Raw genomic sequence first — 10,092 nt, forward strand, 5'->3', positions numbered from 1 at the left:
TGACGGGTGTACTAAAACCTCATCCAGGCACCAGAAACCTCATTCTAAATCCCATAAATGCTCAATGATTGAATGACGGGATCCATGAATTGAGCAGGATATATTATTTCCTTTGCTACCCTGTTGGTTTCACATTTCCTTGGTATTCTATCAAGAATGTTTAGTAACGAATCCATTGTAGTATGAAATGCTGTTGGCAGAGACTTCTGCACTTGAGAGACTGTGTACCTGACACATTTTGACCAATTACTGATGCTTTTCTTCACAGGGCCAGCCATGCTGAGGGAGCTTCAGGACAGAGTGCATTCTGTAATTAGGCAGATTTGAGTGTATTTGTCTGAAAGCGGTTTAATAAATGACACTTTCCTTGTCACGGTGAAATATCCTTTCAGGGGGGATTGGGGGCTTGTATTTCTTTGTCCTGTAAATCGGAAGCAATGTGGATATGCTTAATTTGACCTTTAAACAGACATAGCTCAGACCCAACTGTCTTTCCTTATATAACTATTTGGCAAACTTTGCTTCTCTTTTAGCCAGCACTGTGGTGAGATTTTAGAGTGTCAAAGCTATGTAACATTTAATGAGTGCCAATCATATGGGAGAAACAGGGTCCACTGGAGCCTTGATTTTTTTTTTTTTTTTTTCCCTAGAATCTGATTCCTGACTCCAGGCTGGTGGTTGCACAAAAGAATTTGCTTCATGGTGTGAAACATGGTGTGAGTTCATGGCCATCTCTGGAGAGCCTCAATTTAGTTCTTTCCTCATGATCCTCCATCTCCACTGCCAGATGGGAATGCATTTCAGCTGCCAGCACAAGTATCTCCAGGAGACGACATGCAACAGTATTCTCAAATGCTTGACTTTTAAAGGGTTAGAGAGCAGATTTTGGGAGGTATGAAAGAAAAAAGACTATGGAGGCACTGATGGGAGAAACCTGAGCCAGGCCTCCAAAGAGGTTCAAATGAGGCAGAGTTGGAATTATCAGGATGATTTCTGAGCGAGTCCTGGAAAACGTAATCTAGAATGTCTAGATATTTCCATGGGACAGTAATGATGGAGGATTTTAGTTCTACCAGGTTGAGCGTGGCACTGTGGCACACACCTGTAATCCCAGTGGCTCTGGAGGCTGAGGCAGGAGGATTGTGAGTTCAAAGGAAGCCTCTGCACTGCTAAGCAACTCAGTAAGACCCTGTCTCCAAATAAAATACAAAATAGGGTTGGGGATGTGGCTCAGTGGTAGAGTACCCCTGAGTTCAATCTCTGGTGCTCCCTTCAAAAAAAAAAAAGTTCCAAGAGGTTGAAAATATTCTTGTACTCTTAAGATTATTTGGTTCTATTTGGGTAGAATGGATACACATAAGATCTAAACAGAAATTATCTCAGCATGATGAATGGAATTGATAGCATGTCTTTGCTTCTTTGGGCTCATTGATTATTGAGTGTAGTACAATATTTAGGATAAATTTTGTCTACATAACCACTCATACCAATACCTATGGTCAACCAGTGCTATCAGGTGGGCTGTACTCTTTACCTTGAGAATGCTTGTGTTGGGACAATGTTCTTTCCCACTTTTTGTCTTTTTAAATGGGTTACGAGGAGAGAATTCATACTGCATTGAGCAGAATGAATGTGGCAGTGTCACTTTTTGTGACTTTCCATATCTCCCTGTAGTACGTTCAGCGTGTCCCTAATTAATCAGAATCAGAGCAGACTTTTTTTTGATTTAGATTATTTCTGTGATTAATAAAGAAGATTAGGAAAGATTTGTGAATTTCTATCTAATATTGATTGAATATGGATATCAGGAGTTGGGTTTTCCTGATCCCAAAAGGATATAAGAATTTATGATACGGTCTTTCTTGCATCTGTGTACCTGAAATAATGAAATTAAATCTGCTTGCATACAATTTTTTTAACTCTCAAGGGAATAACCAAATTATTTTCATAATTTTCAATCCTTTTATTGCAAGCAAAGATTATTTACAGGGTATAAACAGCTATATTAGTCTGAATTTCGCAATATTTTAGGATCTTTGTCTTGGGTTAAGGCTATTTACTTAATTGCTTATTGTATTATCCCTTTAAGAAATAGTTGGAGGTGATAAATTCTTCCAGCATCAGCATTTTAACTGCTCCATTGACATCTATGTGTTTGGAAATAATTCTTGTGATAATGGAAGGGTGGAATGTAGCTTCTCAAGGAACCAAGATGTTTCTCTATTCAAAATTTGTTTGCAGAGATAAGTGAGGTGGATCAATTTAGTAAGGCAATGGGATCTCCAGAATCTTTCTTTGTCATGAAAGATTTATGAATATGAAATTTGTATCTTTAAAAATTATAATGTGAGGTTTAAAACATAAAATCCAATTTTTAATTTACACCATCACCGTATGAAAAAAAAAAAAGTTTTTCTGGTATTTGAGTGTAGCTGCTTTATGTAGAAATGGCATGCCTGCCCAGGTCTCTCCTGGCTCAGTTTTGGCTTTACACTTGGAAAGTCTGTAAAGGTAAAGAAACTCCTAGCTCATGGCTCTCAAACACATTAAACCATTATCTTTTATGGAGAATGTCTTTATAGAATTCCAGCATATAAAGTTGAAAAAGGTGGCGCAATCATAGTTAAAGCAAGCATGAGAAGAGGCCGAGTCCCTGTGTACTTGAAGATTTATATTCATTCATTCATCATTGAGCTCTTTCTATGTTTGGTGAGGAAGACTCAAGGAAGGGCAAAAGAAACAAGGTCTCTGCTCTCATGAAGTTGACAGTCTAGTAGAGACGACAGATAACAGAATTGTCATAATGTGAAATGTAAACTGTAGCTCTGACTGTAAGGCGTACAAGATGTAATGTACATCTTGTAAGTAAGTTATGACTAGGGACATGGAGTGGTCTGGGGAGGGATCTCCAGAATCTTAAGAGATTAAGAAGTCCTTACTTAGAATTCTTCAGGGAAGTTGATAAGTAAGCACCGAAACTTTCATTAAGAATTGTTTGAAGGGCTGGGATTGTGGCTCAGCGGTAGAGCGCTCGCCTAGCAAGTGCGAGGCCCTGGGTTTGATCCTCAGCACCACATAAAATAAATAAAATAAAAATTGTAAAAAAAAAAAAAAAATTATTTGAACCTCTAGCCATTTGACTCTATTGATGTCATTTTCATAATTTGGCATTTGTGTTCAAAGGTATATACAAACAATTGCTTTCTTTAACCGTACCATGAACTTCTAAAAGGAACTTTCTTCCTTACTCAGTTTTATAACTTTAGCACATTATTCATTGTCAACGTCATAATTGCTTAGTTAAGATTTATCAAAGGGATGAATGAAAGTTATGATCTAGTTGTGAAATGAGTCAATAGACATAAAATAATAAATCACCCGTGCCAGGAAGAAGGGCAAGTGCTCAATGAAATTTACAGAATGTTAGAACGTGTCCTTCCTCCTTCAGAGAAGTGGAAGGTTTCAGATGGACTTCATAGAAGGTAACTACATTTAAGGGAACCTTAAGTGTGGTTTGACTTTAAAGTAGTAGTAGGTCAAACAGCACCTCCCTGTACCCTCTAACTTCATGATGCTCTTTTTTATTGGGAGACGATATTGAATAGAATCAGAATCCAAAAGGTAAATTTGGGATTTTAGAGGAAGGAATAGTATCAAAGTTGGTTAATAGATTTAGAGGAATATGTGCAAGTCACTAAACATATTTTGGAAAAAAAAAAACAGAGAGAAATTTGCATTTGACCTGTAAGTGACAGAAACCAAAACTATGGTTAATTTTAGCTCAAGATTTAAATAGAGATTGAATTGTGCATTTTCCATCCAGGTTGCACAGAATTCCCAACCTTATGATGATAATTTAGCAGGGAGAAAAACCCTACATGCTAATCATATGCAATGTAATCAGAGATGGAGAAACAAGGTCTAATTTGTTCCACCTTTGGAAACAATTTAGGTGGAGTGTAATGGCGACTTATGTGGGTAATTGATAACAGGTACAAATTGGTGAAGTCCAGCCTTAGATGGTCGTTGAGTTACTATAGACCTGGTTTTTCTTATCGTTTTAATCATATTTAATGTAAATCAGAAATTACATCATTAATGTTCACTAACATGGCTATCTGGAAGGAGCTTTAGATAGATTGCATCTAATTTTCTTGATGATCAGAATAAGTAGGTTTGGGATCGTAGCACAGGGGTCAGAATAAAGGGCCTTTGCAGATTTTGCCTATAGATAAATGAATGCTAGAGAGCCCCAATAAATCCTTTTGGAAAGCTGTCCCCTGACTCCTGTTCTATAGTAGGAATAATGTAGGGGAGCTATTTCCTTTGATATGGGAGCTGGACATCACCACGGAGAAGACAAAGTAAAGAACTCATTTTTTTTTTCTACTTTCTGTAGGGGGAATAGAATATGTGAGGGGGCAGAGACTATGAAAACTGGAAACTTGATTTCCCTGTCAGTACGTCATGGCCAACCTGAACCTACTCAATCATCTACTTCAGTGAATAACTGGGTGCCAAGAGAAAGGTGAAACCCATCTGTTCTGGAAGGTTATTTACCACCCTAAAGATGAGAACCTTGTACAAATTTGGTCAGCTTGGGTTTCCATTGCCATCCCTCACTCTTGATTAGGAGAGAGGAAGAAGCAAGGAGGTTCAAGAAGATAGTGATAGTTAGAAAGATGGCCTGACATTTTGCATGTGACTCTGCTCTTGGGGAGAAATGGGAGGGGTCTCTGAAATGTCTGTGATGGAGAGTATCATCATCAGCCAATTGGGTAGCTGTCAGAGTTTACACATTTTAGACATATACTCAGGATGGTGAAGTTGGGGGGGCTTTAAAGCATTTTCTTATGATGTGATAGCCAATTTTAAAGATAATCAGACAAATTGCAAATCAAGGGTTTTAATGAATACATTGATTTCAAAATGAATCAATGGAACCTCTTTTCTTGAAAGGAATCAAAGTTTAGGCTTCTCAAGTGAATCACAGTTGGGAGTCTTTGATCCCCATGTTCTGGTGTTCTGATTCCTCCTCTTGTTGCTTAGAGCTCTGGGTGCACCCAAATAGAGGTAGTGAGAGAGGAGCGAGGAATCAACCACCATCTTCTCATCCTGCACAGATGTGGTCTGGGGATAGGACTTGGGTGAAGCACAGGGGCCCCTTGGATGAAAGCTTGGTGGAAGGGCGCATGCAGCACCTTGTGTCAGCACACTGGGGGACCGAGTGGTGGTGTGAGTTTCCCCTCCATTCCTGAGGGTTGGACGGCACTACCTTCCTTCTCTGTGTCTTTTCTATGATTCTGCTCTTCTCAGTGACTTTGTGACCTAACTCTTTCCTTTTGTAAAGCTTAGGATGGTTTCATTTTCCCAATTAAACTCTGATATTTCTGTCACACAATAATTAAGTAGTGAAGCTGTGAATGCAGCCTGGATCGGCCTGACGGCCAAGCGTACAGCCTTCAGGCACACTGCCTTCTATTTGCAGAAATAAACTTTTCCTTTGGAAGACGACTTTCTTTGTAAGTCACTTAGATTTTAGTCAAAGAGGGAGCCATGTTATGTTATAGAAAAATTCTTTTTGCAGATGCATAGAATCTGTCCTATGTGCAATGTTTCATCAGATTTTTTTTTTTTTTCAGTACCCAGGATTGAACTCAGAGGCACTTGACCACTGAACCACATCCCCAGCCCTATTTTGTATTTTATTTAGAGACAGAGTCTCACTGAATTGTTTAGCATCTTGTTTTTGCTGAGGCTGGCTTTGAACTCGCCTTTCTCCTGCCTCTGCCTCCTGAGCTGCTGGGATTACAGGTGTGCACCACAGGACCTGGCTTCATCAGATTTTTTGAGGGGAAAAATATATTATTTTAGGGAATACTCACTGAGCTGGTCTGTCCAGAAGTAAAAGTAGGGGCCTTGTCTGGCCAGCAAATCAGAATGGTAAAACGAATTGGGGAAATGATCTCTTTGCAATCTGATAACCTGTAAGCATCTAAAATGCATGTGCAGTGAGTTTTTCGTGCTTCAACTTGTGGCACTACTTTGATAGGGGCAAAGTGAAAGTCGCACAAAAACCATTCTGACAATTTAAGAGACTTGCCTTAATTTTCAGAGATTTAACACCCTGAGTCAGAGCAAGAAAGTAAGTTATGAAAGAGCACTGAGTGAGCAGTAGGTGGCGCTGCAGGTGCAGCTAAGCGCTTTTCTGTGGTTGACAGTAGTTGCATGTGCAGGGGGAGGTGACCTGAATTTGCTCTCTAACCTCTCAGTTTCATCTCCAAATCCCAAAACACCTAACTTACAAGAGTATATTGAAGAATAAAATGCTCAGTCTGTGCTGGCATATAGTAGATGCTTAATTAAGGTTTCTTTGCCTGGAGTTGGTCACATTATTTATTGCTTTGTATTTGCCAAGCCTTGTTTCCAGGGCTGTGAGGCAGACATTGTGCCCAACCAACAAGCCATCCATAACACTATTTTGTTTTTTTAAATACTCTGTCCATCTTCCCCAGTCCTCTAGAGCTCCTGAGTTGTCTTACATCCTTGGCAAATTAAATAAGTCCGTGAAATCAAGGAAAGTTAGATTAAAGGTTATGATAGCGGCTATAAAGGGCCTTTAAACTCATGAGAAAGGATAATTTATCAAGGGGTTATTTGTGGCTGCTTTTCTGGAACTTGTAAAAAGCAAGTTGAGTGAATTGCTGATAATGTTAGATTTGAGGGGGAAAAACATCTTTAAAAGTCTGTTTTGTGGATTTGCCTTTATCACAGGCTCTTAGATCTGAAAAGCCTACTGAGAAATGGATTAAAGTGCTCAGGTGATATTCTAGAAGTTTCTCTGGATGGGATGATGCCAGGTTGGGTGCAAGGAAAATTGTCTGGCTTTCTGATATATTTAGGTAGGAATTAGAGTTGACGAAATGGAGTTGAACACTTTCCTCGTTTCAGTAGGAAGCAGAGCAATGTTCAATTCTTCTAAGCAGGACTCGGAATTTGTTTGCAACCTTTGGCAGAGTGAGGAGTGAGTTGCTAATGAGCTGCCAAACTGGATTGCATTTAACTTCCATGCTCTTTCTTCTCATTTTTATCAAATAGCCTTTAATTGCTTTCCTTCCACATTTTCAGGTTACAGTATGTCACTCACCAAATTTACCATGATTCAGGGAAATGAGCCCAGGCTTATCCCCAGTGTAATGGAGACTGCCGTCCAGCTCCTCACCTAAACTGGTACTCTCCCAAACCGTGTAAATTTGAAGCTGGCTAGAGGTAAATTTATCCAATTTCTATATTCTACATATGTAGAACGAAGAGGCTAGTTTGCTTTATGTTTAACCTGGGCTAAGCATGTAAAGATATTTAGATTGAGTTAACCTTAGGGCAGGTAAAAGAAAATCAAATGCTTTTGCTTCCATTAAACATTGGCTTTTATTAAGTACATATGAAGTCTACAAACCTCCATTGCTATGGACAGGAAAACTAAACATTTGGTTCAGTCACTAAAATTGTATATCCCAGTGCTTCTCAAATTTTCTGTGGGTAGAGTCTGGGGGAGGCCATACCTCCCACGTGATTTGAGTTACCTCCCTGGCTGGGTGAGAGGCGCTTAAACACAGCTGTGTTAAAAGCCTTCCCCACCCTTTCCCAGGTCCAAGGGCTTGTCTGTGCAGAGGCGTGCCTAGCCACTGACCTGAAGACCCAATGGACATCCTTGACCTTGGGATGCTGCCCCCCTTTAACCTTCATTGGATGGGATTTTCCATGGAATTTTTTGTTCCCCAATAAAAGCTCACTCCCTGGTGTGCTCTCCCTCTCTGGCTAGTCTCTTCTGTAAACCTCGCCACCGCATTAGGTGGCTGGAGGTGGGATCTAGAAGCCATCTCGGAGCTGATATTAAAGGTAATGAGAGTCTGTCTCTTTAATTTAAAACTCCCTAGTAATTTCTTATGAACCGAACCTTCTTTCATGAAGCCCGAGCTGGTTGTGTGGCAGAAGAGTCTTTTGCCAATATCACAACTAATAATTTTGTAAAATATAATAAGAGTAAAATATAAAGGTATTCAAAAACATAAGCCCGTTTAAATAAGACATTATTTTTTTGTGATGTAGAATTACTTTCTTCAATTAATGTTTTTAAACATTATTAATGTTTAAAATCTGTATACTACTTAAGGACCTGTGTGACACATTGGGTGTCGTGCTAGATAGTCAATATTACTCTTAGCTTAACCTGGTTGTACAGATCATATCAAAAAATAATTCTGTTCCTTCTTTGTTTATACTACTTTGTTTTGCTTAGCCCAAGAATCTCATGCTAAAACAGTATTGTCCCATAGAAATATAACGTGAACCCCATGTATGATTTAAAAACTTCCATTAGTCCCATTAAAAAAAGTGCAATTAAATTTAATAATACATTTTATTTCATTATATCTGTCCAAAAATTGACATCTCAACCCTTAGTAAATAAAATAATATCATAGGGTGGTTTTACATTCTTTTTTCCCCCATAGCAATTCTTTGGAACCCAGTGTATGGTTTTCATTTGCAGCATATTTAAGTTGGACAATGCACATTTCAAGCACTTGGTCGCCACATGTAACTGGCAGCTACTGTGTTGCTATAGAAGTGCCTCTGAGCTGCCTATAGGAGACATGTCTGTGATACCTTGTGTCTTGGAAGGAAACAACCTCTATGAAAAGGCAATTTCAAATTCCTTTTTTTAAAATATTTATTTTTTAGTTGGACAAAATACCTTCATTTTATTTATTTTTATGTGGTGCTGAGGATCGAGCCCAGCGCCTCGCACGTGCTAGGCGAGCACTCTAATCCTTAAGCCACAACCCCAGCCCTGAAACTTTTTGGTCTATACAAGGAAGCCTCAGTAACACAGGATCTATGTTCCTTGGCTTATCTGTCTGGCAAAGTCTCATTGAAGCAGCCGCAGCTCACACTTTCCTGGTTTCAAGTGTTCTGATTGCTTATCTAGGACTTTTCAGCTTCATTATGTTCTAGGTTCTGGGCCATCCTCTCCTATTTCAGGTCAAGGTCATCGTGTGTATCTCATGCAGCTCTCAGTTACCTGCAAGCCACAACTGAAACAGATTGGAATGTGATCCGTGTTTTTGAAGGTTTCTTGTCAGGTTGGCCTTGTTTTTGGTGGTTTTGTTTTTCTTGATCTTCTTCCTCTTTCAGTTTTTCCCTGTAAGGATTTTAGGGATGAGCCCCTCAAAAATCTGTCACTTCTTATTGACTGCCATTATTGTTGTTTGGGGTAGTGATGGCCTCACTGTCTGATCTGGCAGTGAATGATGTAGCAGAACATTTCTACCCAGTGAATCTGCACTTATGGGCACTTCGTCTCCTTAATGACACCCACAGAGACAGTTCCGTTGCAGTCCCTCATCATCTCCTCAGGCTCATCAATCCTCTTGACCCTGTCTCGTTGTATACCTGGGGCAGGGGAACACCTCCAAGAGGGCATTCATAAAGTCCCGAGCAGGCAAATATTTATGGTGAACCTCCTCCATAAGTGAATTTTAGAGTTGACCTCAAATATGTGTAGTTAAATATTTATAGTAAAGAATTACCTTTACTGTTAGACACGCAGGGCATTGATCCTCTCTAGTTATATTCTGGAGGGAAAAAGAGGCAGATTCAAACGACATTTGGTTAGAGAGAAACAAGAGTTTCGCTTCATGAGCTGTCATCTCTTGAATCCTCAGAGGAGAACAAGGTAATGGGTGCTGCTATTGGGCTTTCCGAGTCCCCTCTTCAACCTCAGGCTATCTTGGATAGACCCCTGGATCGTGTTAGCCTAAGGGTGGGTCTTTAGTGGATGAAAATTTTGATAATGCTAAATCTGGAGTGTCTAATGTAAAAATTTTAATACTATTAACAAATTAAAATGAGGGCATCAGTGCCAGACAGTTGAAGCCATGAGGGAAGAATCAAGTTTTAGCTGAAGGAAGGTCAGAGTTTGAACTTGGGAGACCAAGTGCATACTGAGTCAAAGGCTAAAGGAGGATGAGTCTGGGGTGAGAGCAAATGGGGAAATAAGGAAGGCAAAAGAGTGGGCTTAGGTGATTGCTG

The sequence above is a fragment of the Urocitellus parryii genome, chromosome 13 (genome assembly GCF_045843805.1).
Source record: "Urocitellus parryii isolate mUroPar1 chromosome 13, mUroPar1.hap1, whole genome shotgun sequence".
Classification (NCBI taxonomy): Eukaryota; Metazoa; Chordata; class Mammalia; order Rodentia; family Sciuridae; genus Urocitellus; species Urocitellus parryii.